Source organism: Molossus molossus, unplaced genomic scaffold (assembly GCF_014108415.1).
Source record: "Molossus molossus isolate mMolMol1 unplaced genomic scaffold, mMolMol1.p scaffold_m16_p_9, whole genome shotgun sequence".
Classification (NCBI taxonomy): domain Eukaryota; kingdom Metazoa; phylum Chordata; class Mammalia; order Chiroptera; family Molossidae; genus Molossus; species Molossus molossus.
The window spans coordinates 99141440-99160252 of NW_023425403.1; the positions used below are offsets into that span (position 1 = coordinate 99141440).

Sequence of the window (18813 nt, forward strand, 5' to 3'; positions counted from 1 at the left end):
AAAAATGAAACTAGACTATCAACTTACACCATACACAAGAATAAACTCAAAATGGATAAAAGATTTCAATGTGACTCATGAATCCATAAAAATTCTAGAATAAAATGTAGGCAACAAAATTTCATATTAGGGTATTTAATGCAAATGCTTAGTTGGCAAACACCACATTCTTTTTTTTTTTTTTTAATTTTGTTTTCCTTATTTATTTAATTTTTATTTTTTTATTAATTTTTTTTCTTTATTGATTTTAGAGATAGCAGAAGTGAAAGGGAAAACGAGATAGAAATATTGATGAGAGTGAACATCGATTGGCCACCTCTTCATGCCCTCACTGGGGATCAGGCCCACAACATGGGCATGTTTCCTGATCAGGAATCGAACCAGAAACCTCTTGGTGCATGGGCTGACACTCAACCAGTGAGCTACACCAGTTGGACTTCTTTATTGATTTTAGAGAGAGAGGAATGGAGAAGGAGAGAGAGATAGAAACATTGATGAGGGCGAACATCGATTGGCCGCCTCTTGCATGTCCCCCGCTGGCGATTGGGCCCACAACTTGAGCATGTGCCCTGACTAGGAATGGAACCAACATCTTCTTTGTGCCTGGGTTGATGCTCATGCACTGAGCCACACTGGCCGGGCAAACACCACATTCTTATTTTATCAAAGCCCAACAATGAGGTCAGATATCATTGCCCTCAGAAAAGTTCTGAGTTCATCCCTCTAGCCTTGCAGACTCAGCTCAGGCTGCTAACTTAATGTCTTATATCTCAAGTTGATACCCTCTGGTACTCCTGTATGTTTCACATTAACAGAGTCAGAAAAATGATTACCAAGTCTTGTACCCATTTTAAAGATAGAAGTCTATGAAGAAAACTGAGAGCCTCAATAAATGAACAATCCAGTATTAACCAAGCAAATGAAACCCAGTGAGCCAGGTGGTTTGGTGTATAATTCACTGCCTAATACCAGCAGTTCTTCATCATCTTTCTTTGTCCTTTTTATTTTTGGGGCGATATAATTGACATATAACTGTAAGTCATTTTAAGGTGTTCAACGTGTTGACTTAACACATTTGTACAATGCAACTTTATTATTTTTTTTATTTCTATTGAATTTGTTAGGGTAACATTGGTTAAGAAAATTACATAGGTTTCAGTATACAATTCTATGATACATTATCTGTATATTGTATTGTATCTTCACCACCCCAAGTCAACTCTCCTTCCATTACCATTTATCTCCTTTTTACCCTCTTCCACATCCTCCCACTCCCTTGTTGTTTGTGTCTATGAGTTTTGTTTTTCTTTGCTTAATCCCTTTACCTTTTTTACAAAGCCCCAAAATGCCCTTCCTCTCTGACAGCTATCAGTCTGTTTTCCGAATCTATGAGTCTGTTTCTATTTTGTTTGTTAGTTTATTTTGTTACTAGATTTCACATATGAGTGAAATCATATGGTAATTGTCTTTTTCTAATTGGCTTATTACACTTAGCATAATATTCTCCAGGTCCATCCATGCTATTGCAAAAGGTAGGGGTTCCTTCTTTTTTATGGTTGTGTAGTATTCCATTATGTAAATACAGCACCACTTTTTATTCACTCATCTACAGATGGGTACTTGGGCTGCTTCCAAATCTTTGCTATTATAAATAATGCTGCAATGAACATAAGGGTGGATTTTTTTTTTTTAACTAATGTTTTGGGTTTCTTTAGATAAATTCCAAGAAGTGGAATCGCTGAGTTGTAAGGCAGTTCCATTTATAAATTTTTGTATTGTTGACAGTATTACAGATGTCTTCGATTTTCTCCCTCTTTGACTCCCTCTACCCAACCTCTGCCCCGTCCCAGCCCTTCCCCATACTATTGTCTATATCTCACTTTTAATTTTTTAGGTAACTCCACACTGGTTTCCACAGTGGCTGCACCATTTAATTACCACCACAGAGTTAGATAACATCTCCATCATGTCACTTAATTATCATTTCATTGTTTGACATTTACCACTTTAATCTTTACACTGGTACATGAAGTTGGAAGAGACCATACCACAGGGCAATGTTTTCTGGTATATGCCTTGTGCTCTACCCACAATGTGTGAGCCCCAGAGATAGAGGTGGTCAGGGTGACATGTGGTCTGCAATGAAGTTCCCAGTGTTTGCTCCAATGTATGTCTTTAGCATGGCTGACCATTGTTTGGTGATTACCCCCTCGAGATGCCATAGTACTCTGCTCTGTGGATCACTATAGTTTGTGTGTCCTTGTTCATATCCATTGTTCCCATAGTTATACTGAATAGTATCATAACTACCATGGCCACTATAGTTTTGATCACCACCATAGGCACTATTGTAATCTCCATATCCTTAATCATAATAATTACTTAATCCCTGGTTCTAGTTTTGGTCCTGGCCTCAGTCATGACCCCTAGTACCACTGCTCCACCATCTGTAGCACCTTCCCCTTTATGTTCTTGCTGTTGCTGCCTATATGCCTTCCGGGTCTATGCAACTTTAAAAATGTATATTTTCATTGATTTTTGGAGAGAAAGAAGATGGGAGAGGAAGAGAGAGAAACATTGATATGAGAGTGATACATTGATTGACTGCCTCTTGCATGCCCCTGGAGATGAATTTGCAACCTGGGCACATGCCCTGATTGGGGAATTGAACCAGCAACCTTTTAGTGCACAGAACTAAACCCAACCAACTGAGCCACACCAGCCAGGGCAGGTTATGAAACTTTAATTTCATACTTCTCAGAACCAATTTGATGATGTCTGCTTCCTAACAAATTTTTAATGGTTCTTCATCTATATATGTGGTAAAACAAAAACCTCTTCATTTGTTTTTTATTTTATCCATGAGAAGTTCAATTTCTCCCAAGTCTCAAATATTCTTTAATTTGTTCTTCAGGAGTATCTAGGCTCAATTTACCCACAAAAACATTTTTGAGGAGAATCTCTTCCCTTTCAAAGATTTGGCACTTTTAGGGTTTATCAATCTGTCATCCAGTTTGTGTTCCCTCAATTACAAAACCTTATGAACACGAGCAGCATCTTTGAAATGCACAACTCCAAATCCTCTTGATTTGGACCGGGTGACCAGGTCTGTTCCATTTGAGTAGTCTACAACTTCCCAAAATTGAGACCAATATTGTCAGACCTTTCCTGCTGGTATCCCAGCTAAAGCTTCCAATAAACATTTTACTGTAATCTGCTGATTCTTGCTGGTGGTGATTGTGGATCATCCCATGAATTCCTCTGTTGCTATACTCCTTCAAGTCCTCCACAGTGGCGGAGCTGTCATCAGGGTGCTGGTGCACATTCCCGGTTATGGCAGCAGCCAGCTGTTTTAGGGAACTGCATTTTAAATGGCAAATGAGTATCACTTCATTTTGTGGTGAAAACGTTTAAGGTCTAGTCTCTTAGCAACTTTGAAATATATAATACAGTATTACTGATTATAATCACAATGTGGTGCATTACATCTCCAGGCGTTATCCATCTTCCAACTACTAGGTTATACCCTTTGACCCACATCTCCCCATTTCCCTCACCCCAACCCCCAGTCCCTGGGAGCCACCATTCTACACTCTGTTTTTCCAGGTTTGGCTTTTTTAGATTCTACATGTAGGTGATATCATATAGTATTTGTCTTTCTCTGTCTGACATACCTCACTAAACAATGCCCTCCATGTCTTTCCATGTTGTAGCAAAAGCAGGATTTTTTTTCTTTCTCATGATTGAATAATAATATTTCAGTGTGTGTGTGTGTGTGTGTGTGACATGTTTTTATCCATTCATCTGTTGATAGATACCAATTTGGTTGTTTCTACACCTTGGCTATTGTTGGATCATATAGTAGTTCTATTGTTAATTTTTTTGAGGAAACTCTATACTGTTTCTATAGTGGCTACACCAACAGTGTACAAAGGTTCCCTTTTTTCACAGCCTCACCAATACTTCTCTCTTGTCTTCTTGATGATAACCATTCTAACAAGAATGAGGTGACATTTCATTGTGGTTTTGATTGGCATTTTACTATTTAGTGATGTTGAACATCTTTTCATGTACCTGTTTGACCATTTTGATGTCTTCTTTGGAAAATGTTTAAGTTCCTTTTCCTATTTTTTAATCATATATTTTTTTTTCATTATTGAGCTCTATAAGTTCTTTATATATTTTGAAACATCAACCCCCTATCAACATATGATTTGCAAACATTTTCTTTCATTTTGTAAGTTGTCTTTTTATTTTTTTATTATTCTCTCTCTCTCTTTTTTTTTAATGTGAAGAAGCTTTTAGTTTTATGTAGTTCCATTTATTGATTTTTGCTTTTATTGCTTGTGCTTTTATGTCATATACAAAAAAAAAAAAAATCATTGCTAAAACAAATGTCAGGGAGCTTAGTTCCCTCAAGAAGCCTGTTCTTTTTTAGGACACTGATGATATACTTCAAAGGATGTAGAGATAACTTGGTTAACAAAAATACTTTTCACCATGAGAAAATATCTGTTTCTTCATTAGTTCAAAAATAAATACTAACATTTTTCAGGGAAAAGTAGTTTTAATAATCATTCTTGAGTTAAAGACCATGAGCTTTGGAAGGGCCCTGGCATTACTCCTGCTCAATTGTAGCTCTTCTACGGAAAATTATAATCTGATACAAAAGCAACTGGAAACCCACTTGTTTCTATGTCTCTTTACATTATAAATTTTTGTGTTAAGATACTAAAGGAGATTGTTCTTTCAATTATTTATTTGTTCTGTAGCTTATTCCTGAACTATGCAAGGTTTGGATTTACAGTGGCGAGCAAAATATACACAGTCGCTGACCTTGTGGATCTTCTAATGCAAAGGAGAAGATTGAATCAATCAAATAATTAGAGAGGGATTCAATTTAGACAGAAGAGGAATGGGAGAAGTCCTCTCTGAGGAAATGATATTGGAGTTGAGGGATGATGGATGTGTATGTTTGGTTGGACAGGCTGTGCTGGAGTGAGGATGAGCCAGTCTGGGCTTAAACTCTAGAAAGAAGGGCAAGGTAAAGAGTGGCAAGAAGTCATGTTGGATAGATAGGCAGTTACCAGCTATTGCTGAATTTTTCAGGCATTGTTAAGAATTTCAGATTTTATTCTAAGAGCAATGGAAAGGCATTAAAGGCTTCTTAGTAGGGGAGTCATAAGATACAACTTAAGTTTTATAATCACTGTGTGAAATTTATTGGTGAATGCACAGAATAAAGATAAGGGCACTGCCTGGCCTCAGTGGTTGAGTGTTGACCCATGCACCGAGAGGTTGCCAGTTCGATTGATGGTCAGGGCACATGCCCATGTTGTGGGCCAAATCCTCAGTGGGGGACATGCAGGAGGCTGATCAATGTTCTCTGTCATCGATATTTCTATCTCTCTCCCCCTCTCTCTAAAAGCAATAAAGAAAAAAAAATTTTTTTAAAGAAAGATGAGGCACTTGCACTAGTCAGGTGACTTGGACAAAGATGTCATTGAAGACAGAGAGGACAAGAATTTGAAGTGTATTTGGAAGGAAAAAGTGACAAATCTACTCAATGGGATTGTATGCAGGGATGATGAGGTGAGAGAATCAAGATGTCTCAAGTTTCTGTTCGAAGAACTGTAGTACCATTTATGAGTTTATGAGTAAAGAGTTGGTTTGTGGGTTGGGGAAGACATGAGATCTCTGAGACACAATTTTGTGATAACAAACTTGGTAGAATCACTGCTTCCAGAAATAACACATTCCTGTCACAAAAGCACAGAGGCCATCTGGCCAGTAACCTCACCAATTGGGCCTGCAGACTGCTGGAGTTAAGGCTCCCTTAGATGTGTTCCATGTTTTCATCTGAACTATATAACAATGTTTCTTTCTTTCTTTCTTTCTTTCTTTCTTTCTTTCTTTCTTTCTTTCTTTCTTTCTTTCTCTCTCTCTCTCTCTCTCTCTCTCTCTCTCTCTCTCTTTCTTTCTTTCTTTCTTTCTTTCTTTCTTTCTTTCTTTTCCAATCTCAAGGAAACTATAAATTGGGCAGGTAATTTAAGGAGAGAGAAAATATAATTTTTCGTATGCTTGCTCTTTTATCTAAGTACATTTTAAGGTGGGTTTCTATTGTGAAATCTCATTATTTCAGCTATTTTGGATTGTTAATTTTGAATACGTGTTTTCCTCAAATAGTCACTTTATTTTTTTTAAGTAATTTATTTTAAAATTATTCTTAACATACAATATTACATTAATTTCAGGCATACCACACAGTCATTTGACACTTACTAAGTGATCACCACAATGTGTTTAGTAACCTTCTGCCACCATACAAAATTATTATGATATTATTGATTATATTTCCTATGCTGTAATTTGCATCCCTGTAATTTATTTTATGACTGGAACTTTGTATCTCTTAATTCCCTTCACCTCTTTCATTCATTCTTCCATTGCCTTTCCTCTGGTAACCATCAATTCATTCTCTATCTCAAGTTTGTTTCTGTTTTGTTTTGTTGGTCCATTTGTTTTGTTTTTTAGATTCCACCTATAAGTGAAATCATCAATGACCACTTTAATATGGTCATCTAATATATAAATACTAAAAAGGCACATATATTTATTTAAACTGCACTACTGGGTTCCCTTGTTAGTGAAAAAAAAAAAAAAGTGAAGCATCAACCACATCGAAACATATTTAATTTTTGTCTTTTGCACAGAGTGGTTTCTATGATATATAATCAAACAAGAAATTCCACACTGTCCTATAGCATATAACAAATACGATAACCTTGAGAAAGTGAATAAAAAATACTCCGAGTTCTTACTGAAGTGGTATCTGAAAACTCAGAGAGCATAAGACCTATAGCTAACATATCTCATAAGCTAGAAATCTGCAAACAACACATTGTTTAGTCTGCTTAAATCACTGCACTTAAAAGATTCTCTAAATGAAAATAAATTGCAATCATTACTTGGGTTTTGAAACATGTTCAACATAATTTTTTATATCATCCAAAAAACACATGGCTTAGACCGTAAGTCTAATAAACACTTAGAACTTAATGCCACTGATAGGGGCTTATCTTTTCAAGCTTATATACAGAGCCTATTAAATGATAATCCTAATTTGAACCCTAATTATGTTTCTGCTCAAAGTATTTTTAGATAGCCTTAACATTTGATCTGTTTAGTCTAGTTTTACAGGTGGCAATAGATTAAAAACAGGCTTTAAAATAAGATATGACTATTGCATTTCTAATAATAGGCGATTGTGGACCCAGAGCCATTTTTTATTTAGTGACGCATGGAACAACTCTTTGATGATGGTAATTGTGCCCACACACCCTATCTCTACACTGGAAAAAATAGGCCACCCTTTGTAGTCAGTGCCTTATTTTTACTGTATAAACTTTAGCCCTTTCAATTCAGGATCTTGAGTTTCTTTCATTTTTTCCCCTAAAATAACCTACCTTTTCAATTCTGCCAAAATCCTCTGGTTACATGCTCCCAGGGACACTTGTCCTGATTGTACCTCCATAGCCTCGCTATCCTTTAATGAAAAAGTCACATGCTTTCAATGTGGCTTCTCAAACTTGAGTGTGCATAGACTCAACAAGGGAGCTAATAAAAAATGCCAACTCCCAGGCTGCACCCAGAGGGGTTCCACCTCTGTATGTCTTTCAGGGTTCTAGGAAATTATATTTGAAATGAAAAATCCCAAGTGGTTTTTGGATAGTTTTTGAGAAACATTGCTTTACAAGTCTCATTTCTCATTTCCAAAAACACAGTTTAAAATTTTCCATTATGATCACTGTTGTTGTACATGAATGACAACATCTTACAATGATAAAACAAACATTAGATAAGTAAATGTAAGGTAGCCAGGCGCCGCTGGTGGGAGATGGGAGGAAACCGAAGAGCCAAATAGCCGAATAAGCAGAAATCAGGCTTTATTGGGTACACTCCGGGCGGGTTCACAGACTCTGGGGGTCAAGTCCTAGAAGCCGCGCCTGATGCTGGGGTTTGTGATTTTTATATCTGCACCTATGGCAGCGGGAATTTGTTGTTAGGATTAGGTCCTGAGGGGCTACACATGGGGGCCCCTAAAATATGAGTCTATTGTCCCAGAGCAAACAGTTCCTGGACTAGGACAGGAGAATGGGCCAGGAGTTGATCTGTGAGTTCAGGGCAAACAGTTCCTGAAACAGGTGGGTGTCTAGGTTGGGTAAGCGAGGTGATGGCTGAGCAGTTTGCCTGGTGCCAGTTCCCAGGCTATTGGACATTCCCGACTCTGTGATATAGGAATAGGGGCCAGGTCGTCTTTCTAACTACTTCCTGCTGGACGGGGGCGGTATCAGAGGGGGGGTGCGAGTCGGTGTGGGCCGAGTCCAGGGGACTGGTCAAAGGCTGGTAATGTTGTAGCATCATTTGGTGGACCTCTATTGCCCGTGTGAGCTGTGAAAATCGGTCCTGGATGAAGCGGAGAAAACAGGGGGCAATTAACAGTATAATTATTATGATGATAGTTGGGCCGAGGAGGGGGAGGAGTAAGGAGTACATGGAGGAATTCCACCAGGAGGAGGCGTCTACTGAGAACTTTTGTTTTTTTAGTTCTGAACTTAGCTGGTGGAGGGTTTCAATGCGGGTTTCTACCAAGTCTGATTCGTTGATATAATAGCAACATTCTTCCCCAAGAAAGAGACAGGTTCCTCCGTGTTCCGCTGTGAGGAGGTCCAGGGCCCTTCGATTCTGCATCGTCAGCTGGGCCAGGGAGGTGATCTGCCTCTGGAGAGAAGCTAGGGACTCAGCCGAGCTGTCAATAGCAATCTGAAATTGAGATTCTAAGCGTTTTGAGGTGACTAAGGAGTGTGCCAGGGCACCCCCTCCCAGTCCAGCGGCAACAGCCGAGGCTGAGAGGGAGAGTCCTACTAAAAGGGGTAAAAAGATTGCCCGCTTTTGTTTCAGGTTGTAATATATGTATTTTTGTTGGAATTCAGCAGGTGTATAGACCATGAGTTGGGGGGTTAGGGTGACAGGCAGGCAGAGAAGAGTGGGATCCAAGGGAGTTGAGAGGGTTTTCAATAAGGTATGATTACACCAGAAGAAATAGCCTTTAGGGGCAGTTAAGTTGAAAGTGGGAGATTGTGTGACATTGCAAAGGTTGGATGAACTGTTACTGTAACAAAAGGGAATTTGAGAGAGATCAGGAGGCATATATAGGGCTACATCAGCAAGAGGAGTCATAAGTTTTGGTGCGGTGGACGTCCCGGAGCAGTTGAGAGTGGTGGGATAAGGGATCGCAGTCAGAGGAGGTTTTCCTAAGGCTGCACACATTAAACAAGATGAAAGGTTGCCTGCCCCAGTGAGATTGGCTAGCATTAGACCTCCTGGAGGAGAGAGAGCCATGAAAAGGGGGAGGTTTGGGCAGCTAATTGTCTGGTGAGTAGGGATTCCTGGGTCTGGATGTCATCGTGGACTTCGCCAATAAGTTGGACCAGGGCTCTCCAGACATAAATGTGGGAAGATGGCATATGGGAGTACCTGGAGGAGTACACGGCCCCCTTCTGAAGGGTGGTCCATTTGGAGTCAGTCGGATCAGAAATAATGAGGGAGAAGGACTGTGTGCGGTTCATGGTGCGGTGATAGAGGGAGATTCCTGATGGGGATCGGGGGGTATTGGGCCTCTGGGCTGCATGAATGTTGCAGCTGCTCCATTGACATCCCATGCAGGGATGCCAGGGGCTGGAGGGGGACTGGCAGTGAGTAGGCTGATCCTGAAGGAAGCAGACTGCGGGAGCCCATTGGTTCTGTGTGAAAGGGTTTTTGAAATCAGTGAAATTTAGGAAGAGAGGGTTTTTGCATCCCGTGGATGGGCAGTCGGCGGTAGTGAGTAGCCATCCTGGGTATAGTGTCCCTCTGGATTTTGACAGATTTTAACAAATCCAGTCGTGGAATTTTCTGTGAGATAAAATCTCCAGACAAAGGTCTTAGTCTGGGGTCCTGCGTTTGAGTCTGAGAGACAGAGGACCAATAGGAGTAGCGGTCCAAGGGGGGGTCATCCTGAGGGATGGCCTTTTTTATTCTGGAGAGGTGAACCCACATAGAGATGCCCAGGACCTTTACTGCTGATGGGGTGGTTAGGACAATCATGTAGGGTCCTTCCCACTTAGGAGCAAAGGGCTTTGGGGAAAGAGTCTTTAAAAAAACCTGGTCCCCTGGGGTGACCCACTCCATCGTTCCTGCCCCCGGGCTGGGCTCAGGAAGGGTGGAGTTAGCGTGTTCCCGAAGGAGGGAGCGGAGAAGGGAGAGGTAGGGTAGGTGTGAAGCCAGAGGAGGCGGGTGCGATGGGGATGGGCCGACAGGAGGAAAGGTCGGCCGTAGAGGAGTTCAAAGGGGCTCAGTTGGAAAGGCCCCTGGGGGCAGCCCTTAGGCGGGTCAGAGCCAAGGGGAGAAGAGTGGGCCAAAACTGATGGAGCTCTAGGCTGAGCCTGGTCAGATGTTCCTTGAGCCTGTTGGCCCTTTCAACTTTACCAGACGACTGAGGGTGGTAGGCCGCATGCAGCTTCTACTCTATGTCGAGGGAGGTGGAGACAGCCTCTGTGACCTTGGAGATGAAGGCGGGCCCGTTGTCTGACTGGACGGAGGTAGGCAGGCCGAAGCGAGGGATGATGTCCTGGACCAGGTGGTCAGCTATAGTCCCCGCAGTTTCTGAGGTGGTGGGAAAGGCCTCAATCCATCCTGAAAAGGTATCAACCATAGTTAAAAGATATTTAAGCTTTTTGTGTCTGGGCATGTGGGTAAAATCGACCTGCCAGTCCTGTCCAGGGAGATGGCCCCACATCTGGTGAAGTGGGCGACGGATGTGGCAGGCCCCTGGCTGTTTGTCCTGGAACAGGTAGAGCAGGAGGAATGGACAGCTTGAATGGTTTGCTGGAGGCGGTTGGGTGGAAGAGGGGAGAGAGGAAATGGTAAAGAGCCTTAGGCCCAATATGTAGGAACCTGTGGATGTTCGAGATTATCTGGTATCTTTGAGAATCTGGGAGGATGAGGAGGTTGTCCTTGAATGCCCATCCATCCTTGAGCTGGATCTCTGGGGAAGATTGAAAAAGGTCTTGCTCTGTGGAGGAATATTGTGGTCTGAATGTTTTTGAGAGAAAGCATATAGCAGAGGTGGGATGTGCACGCACTATGAAGCGAGCTGTCTCATCGGCGAAGGCGTTTCCCTTAGCAACAGGGGAATTGGAGGTCTGGTGGCCCTTGCAATGCATAATGGCCACCCGCGAAGGGAGTTGGATGGCCCGAATGAGCCTAGAAACGAGTGTGCCATTGAGAACAGGCCTTCCCTTGGTCTTGAGGAAGCCTCGTTCCTTCCAAATCATACAGTGGGAGTGTGTGATGAGAAAGGCATATTTGGAGTCTGTGTATATGTTGACTGTCTTATTTTTGGCCCAGATGAGGGTCTGAGTCAGGGCGACTAGTTCAGCCTGTTGTGAGGTGGTCCCTAAGGGGAGGCTGTTAGCTTCTATGACCTGGGTGTCAGAGACGATGGCATAGGTGGGCCGCCGGGGCCCCGGCGGTTCAGAGATTGAGCTGCCATCTATGTAAAGGGTATGTTGGGCTTCTAGCAGGGGATGGGCCATTAGGTCGGGTCGGGGAGATTTAGATTGCTCTAAGATTTCGAGGCAGGAGTGTGTAGAGATGGGCAGGTCAGAGACGGGAAGGAGGGTAGCTGGATTGAGAGGGCTACAGTTGGAGAGGGTGATAGAGGGGTTTTCTATAAAGAGGAGGTGGTACAGCTGGAGTCGGGAGGGCCCAAGATGGGCTGCCATCTGCAAACCGTGGGGTCCAACTGTCTGGAGAGATAGGCTACCGGGACCAGAGTTGCTGAGGGATTAGGTAAGGCCAGGGCCGAGGCTGAGCAGAGGGCCTTCAGGAGGGCCAAGAAGGCCTGGCGAACACCTTCGGGGGATGTCAAGGGCTCCCCAGGTGTTTCTTTGGCCACCAGATAGAGGGGTTTAGCTAGAAGGGCAAAGCCTGGGACCCAGTGGCGAAAGAAGCCTACCAGTCCCAGAAATGACTGGATTTCACCCACTGAGTTAGGGGGCTGCAGGCCCCGAAGAGCCTGTAGCCTGTCGGTGGTAATGGCTCGATGGGTCGGGGTGACTAGGAGGCCAAGGCAATTGACAGACGAGGTGGCTATTTGTGCCTTCTTGGCGGATACCCGATATTCCTTGCTGCAAAGGAAATTCAGTAGGAGGGTGGTGGCCGTGAGGCAATCGGCCTTGGTTGGCGAGCAGATCAGAAGATCGTCTACATATTGTAAAAGGGTGGAGGGAGTTAAATTGCAAGCGAGTAGGTCTGCAGCTAATGCTTGCCCAAATAGTTGAGGGCTGTCTCGGAATCCTTGGGGGAGGACTGTCCAGATCAGTTGTTGAGCGGCATTGGAAACAGGGTCCTCCCAGGTAAAGGCAAATAGGAAGTGGGAATCCGGGTGGAGGGGTATAGTGAAGAAGGCATCCTTGAGGTCAAGGACTAAAAAATGGGTGGTGGTAGGGGGAATGTGAGAGAGAAGGGTGCAGGGATTAAGGACTACTGGGGAAATGGGGACAACCGCCGAGTTGATGATGCGGAGATCCTGAACAAGGCGGTACTGTCCTGAGGCCTTTTTAACGGGGGGAATGGGAGTATTACAAGGTGAATTGGTGGGGATCAGGAGGCCTTGTATCCTAAGCCTGGCGATGATGGGCAGGAGTCCCATCCTACGAGCGTGTGAGATGGGGAATTGCGGGCAGTTAGGAAAAGAAGATGGGTCTTTGAGTTTAATTAAAACAGGAGTGTGGTGGGAAGCAATGGTGGGGGTATCCGTGTCCCAGACCTCGGGGTGGACTCCAGGTAGGAGCTGGACGTTGGGGTCTGGGTCAGGCTCAAGGTCAGGACCTGGCAGCAGTGCCAGCAAGAAGGTCTGTTTCGGGGAGAATGAGATGCTTGCCTGGAGTTTGGACAGAATGTCTCTCCCTAGGAGGGGGACTGGACATGAGGGCATGACTAGGAAGGAGTGGGAGAACGGATGACCCTCAAATAGGCAGTTAAGGAGGGTCATCCGCCGTGGAGTCGAGGGTGGTCCGTCAATTCCCATGACCGAGACCTGGGAAGGAACCGTAAGGCCCGAATGAGAGGGAAGGACAGAGTAGGTAGTCCCCGTGTCTACCAAAAAGGAGACAGACTTACCCGCTACGTGGAGCGTGACCCTGGGCTCAGCGAAGGTAACCGGAGTCGAAGAGCCAGGGCCCCCTCAGTCGTCCATTAGCCCCAGCAGTTCTAGGGCCGGGAACGTCTGGTTCTCAGTCCCCCTGCATTGAGGTGCCGAGGGCTGAGCCAGGGTCGGGCAGTCTGACTTCCATTGGCCCATTTGTTTGCATTGAGGGCGAGGCTTGGTGGGGGGCCGAGGCTGCGGACAGGCCTTCGCCCAGTGGCCTTCTTTTCCACATTTGAAACAGGCGCCCGGGGGTGTGCACTGTCCTCCTTTGGCGGTCAGTCTTTTTGCCGGTTCCCCTGCAGGCCAGAGGGCCGCTACCAAGGCTTGGGTCTGGAGACTAACCTTCTGTTGCATCCGTGTCTGCCAGGCCGCTTCAACCATCTCCTCTCAGGCGTTAAAAGCCATTTTTACCAGGTCTTGGATGGGAGTCTCAGGGCCCTCTTCAGCCTTTTTTAGTTTTTTTCTGATATCGGGGCGGACTGAGAGATAAAGTGAGATGCTAGGATTGTGGCCCCATTGCAGGACCCTGGGACTAGGCGGGTATAGCAAACTAGGGCCTCCTGCAGGCAGTTGAGAAAAAGGGCCGGGTTCTCTTCAGGGAGCTGGGTAATTTCTCTCAATTTGTCATAGTTAACTACCTTATTGGAGACTGCGTCCATACCCCAAAGGAGGTATCGGAGCATGAGGTTCCAGCACGGAATATTAGATCCAGGGCCGGCCTGATAGTTCCATGCAGGATCGTCCTGGGGAGCTGCTTCATTGCCGAGGGGGACAGTATTGTCTACCAGGTGGGCTCTGTCTGCCTGCTGCCTGGTGGCAGCGAGGATACGCTCATGTTCCTCAGGGGTGAGAGTGGAGGTGCAGATTACTGTGATGTCATGCCAGGTCAGGTCATAAGTCTGGGACGACAGGTATCAGAACTCTCTGATGTAGGTTGAAGGGTCAGCTGAGAAGGATCCTAACCGCTTTTCGATCTGAGAGAGGTCCTGGAGGGAGAAGGGGACATGTACCCGCACCAGTCCTTCTGCCCCAGCCACCTCGCGGACAGGGGCCAGGACAGCAGGCGGGGGTTGGGGAGTGCGAGATCGGGTATGGGCTGCTACCGAAGAGTCGAGGGGGTCAGCGGGAGGTGGGGCAGCCGGAGCCGGGTCAGGACTGGGGGGGTCTTCTCTGAGGAGGGTTGAGGGAGGCAATAGGTGATCAGGGAGGTCATCAGGCAGAGAGTAAGGAGGGGGGTCTATAGGAGTTGCCTTTGGAGGAGGGGAAGTCTGGGCTAGGAGAATCTGGAGAGTGGAGCAGTGTGAGCAAAGGTCAGGGCGGGAGTGAAGGTCCCAAAAAGCCTGAATGTATGGGATCTCAGAGTCCTTTGCGGTCCACCGGCAAAAATTGGCCAGGTCCCGGAGGACGTTGAAGTCCAAAGTACCCATAGGCGGCCAGTGAGACTGGTTGTCTGGGGTGTATTGAGGCCAAGCGACCTGGGACAAGAAGATGAGTTTCTTCTTGTGGAGGGTCTGAGAGTATCCCAATTTGGAGAAATTTATAAGAAGACATCCCAAAGGAGTCTTAGGGTATATTTTGGATTCAGAGTTCCCCATAATTTAGTGGCCTTCCAGACCCCTAAGTGTCGGAGGAGAAAGGGTATGAGGGAGGCGTCCCTTCCAGATACCCGTCTCCGGACAGTGATAGAGGGGTGAGTGAAAGGCGTCCCTTTCAATCAGTCCCCCTATATAGACTCCAGGAGTCATGAGGGGAGGGCTCTCGTCTAGGACGAGAGACCCCGGTGGGGACACAGGGATCTGGCACGAAGGGAAAGGGATCGAATTACTTACGGTTGCAAGCCGTATCTGCAGGGAGCTCCGAATTCAAAGCGGTGGAGGGGGGCACGAGGCAGGGAGGGGGGGGGGACTCTCGCCCCAGCCTGCAGAGACCGAGGCGGGTCATAAAACCCCTCTCCCGGGTTTCGGCACCAGATGTAAGGTAGCCAGGTGCCGCCAGTGGGAGGTGGGAGGAAACCGAAGAGCCAAACAGCTGAATAAGCAGAAATCAGGCTTTTTTGGGTACACTCCGGGCAGGTTCACAGACTCTGGGGGTCGAGTCCTAGAAGCCGCGCCTGATGCTGGGGTTTGTGATTTTTATATCTGCACCTATGGCAGTGGGAACTTGTTGTTAGGGTTAGGTCCTGAGGGGCTACGCATGGGAGCCCCTGAAATATGAGTCTATTGTACCGGGGCAAACAGTTCCTGGACTAGGACAGGAGAATGGGCCAGGAGTTGATCTGTGAGTTCGGGGCAAACAGTTCCTGAAACAGGTGGGAGTCTAGGTTGGGTAAGTGAGGTGATGACTGAGTAGTTTGCCTGGCGCCAGTTCCCAGGCTATCGGACAGTAAACAAATATGAGGTATTATTTTTAATACTTTTCTAAGATAAATGTGGCTCCACCTCAAAGCAACCTGATTCTTTTCTTGCTTTAAGAAGAGAGGAAGGGACAGAGGGAGGGCAGATTGCACTGGAACTGTGTGGGGACACTCGGGATTTGGAGGGCACTCAGAGCTTTTGCTGAGTTGCGCCCATGAAGGACAGTGGTCATCTTACTCTTTCCCAGGGATCTGGGGAAAGGTGGTGGCCCCTCCCTCAGAGATTCAAACCCACCCAGCGGCCATTGAAATGCAAATTGAGGCCCATTAACAATAGGCATCTGCCCAACCCTCAGGAAATCCTCTTATGCTGAACACCTGAGGGAGTTTCTCTCAGGAAGATATAACCTTGGTAAACATATATGCACCCAATATAGGAACACCAAAATATATTTAAAATCTTCTGGAGGACTTCAAAGGAAAAATCGATAGCAATACAATCATAGCAGGAGAATTCAACACCACGGTAACATCACTGGATAGATCCTCTAGACAAATAATTAGCAAGGAAACACAGACTCTAAATGAAGCACTAGACCAAATAGATTTAATAGATATCTACAGAGAATTACACCCCAAAACTACAAAATCACATTCTTCTCAAGTGCACAGGGGACATTCTTAAAGATAGACCACATGCTAGGGCACAAACTAAGTCTCTACAAGTTCAAGAAGATTGAAATCATATTAAGCATCTTCTCAGATCACAATGGTATGCAACTAGAAATTAATTGCAACAAGAACATGTAAAGACATTTGAACACATGGAGGCTAAATAGCATGTTATTAAACAACAAATAGGTTACCAAGGAGATCAAGGAAGAAATTAAAAACTTCCTGGAAACCAATGAAAATGAAGACACAACACCACAAAATCTATGGGATGCAGCGAAAGCAGTTCTGAGAGGGAAGTTCATAGCACTACACGCCTACCTCAAGAAACAAGAAAAATCTCTAATAGACTATCTAAACTCACAACTTAACTGAAAAGCAAATAAAAAGAAAACCCCAGAGCAAGTAGAAGGATGAAAATAGTAAAGATCAGAGCAGTAATAAATGGCATAGAGTCCAAAAAAAAAAAAAAACAATTCAAAGGATCAATAAAACAAAAAGCTGTTTTGTTTTGTTTTTTTTTAAAGATTGAGGGACCCTTAGCTAAACTCACCAAGAAACAAAGAGAAAGAACCCAAATACACAAAATGAGAAATGGAAGAGAAGTAACAACTGAAACCACAGAAATACAAAAGATCATTACCAACTACTGTGAACAATTATATGGCAACAAAATTGACAATCTAAGCGAAATGAAGAAATTTCTAGAGACACATAGTCTCCCGAAACTGGACCAGGAAGAGATAGAAAACTTGAACAGACCAATAACAACACAGAAATTGAAGATGTAATCAAGAGTCTCCCAGCAAACAAAAGCCCAACCCGGATGGCTTCACAGGGGAGTTTTACTGAACATTCAAAAAAGAGCTAACACCCATTCTCCTCAAACTATATAAAAAAAAATTCAAGAAGAAGTAAGTCTTCCAAACTCGTTCTATGAAGCCAGCATAATTCTAATTCCAAAACCAGAAAAAGACACTATCAAGAAAGAAAACTACAGGCCAATATCCATGATGAACATAGATGGCAAATCCTGAACAAAATACTAGCAAATCGGATCCAGCAATACATCAAAAAAATTATTTACCAAGACCAAGTGAAATTCATCCCAGGGATGCAAGGCTGGTACAATATTCACAAATCAATAAATGTGATAAACCACATAAATAAAATGAAGAATAAAAACCACGTGATCATATCAATAGATGCCAAAAAAGACTTCGACAAAATCCAGCATCCATTTCTGATAAAAACTCTCAGCAATGTGGGAATAGAGGGATCATATCTCAACATAATACAGGCCATATATGAAAGACATACAGCCAACATCATATTCAATGGAAAAAAACTAAAAGCATTTCCCTTAAGGACAGGAACAAGACAAGGATGCCCACTTTTGCCACTCTTATTTAACATGTTATTGGAAGTCTTAGCCACAGCAATCAGACAGGAAGAAAAATAAAAGGGATCCATATTGGAAAGAAGGTTGTAAAACTGTCAATATTTGCTGATGACATGATACTATAAGCAGAAAACCCCAAAGACTCCATCAAAAATTAACTATACTTAAAAAATGAATTTTCAAAGTAGCAGGATACAAAATTAACATCAAGAAATCAATGGCATTCTTATACATCAATGATGAACTCACAGAAAGGGAAACTAAGAAAACAATCCCACTTACCATTGCGGCAAAAAAAATTAAGATACCTAGAAATGAACTTAACCAAAGAAATAAAGACCTATTCGCAGAAAACTACAGGTCATTGAAAAAAGAAAAAGAGGAAGATATAAAAAAGTGGAAGCACATACCTCGTTCATGGATTGGAAGAATTAACATCATTAAAATGTCCATACTACCCCAAGTAATCCATAGATTCAATGCAATCCCCATCAAAATACCAACGACATACCTCACAGAACAAGAACAAATACTTCAAAAGTTCATATGGAACCAAAAAATACCTTGAATAGCCATAGCAATCTTGAAATAGAAGAACAATGTAGGAGGGATCACATTACTAGATTTCAGGTTATACTACAAAGCCACTGTAATCAAAACAGCCTGGTACCAGGACAAGAACAGGCATATACACCAGTGGAACATAATAGAAAACCCAGAAATGAACCCAAGACAATATGCTCAATTAATATTTGACAAAGTTTGCAAGAGCATACAGTGTAGTAAAGACAGCTTCTCTAATAAATAGTGTTGGAAAAATTGGACAGCTACATGCAAAACAATGAAACTAGACCATGAACTTACCCCATGCACAAGAATAAACTCAAAATGAATAAAACACTTAAATGTGACTCATGAATCCATAAAATTCCTAGAATAAAATGTAGGCAACAAAATTTCAAACATCATACACAGCAGAATTTTCACTGATACAATACCTAAGGCAACAGAAACAAAGGAAAAAATGAACCTATGGAACTACATGAAACTCAAAAGCTTTTGCGCAGCAAAAGATACAATCATCCAAATAGAAAGGCTACCCACTGTATGGGAGAGCCTAATTGCCAATGATAT

General features: G+C 43.7%; 1 pseudogene; it reads right to left on the minus strand.

Annotated features, from left to right (window-relative positions):
- Window positions 1–1985: 1985 nt before the first annotated feature.
- LOC118622468 lies at window positions 1986–9629 on the minus strand (annotated as a pseudogene).
- Between the last annotated feature and the right edge of the window lie 9184 nt (window positions 9630–18813).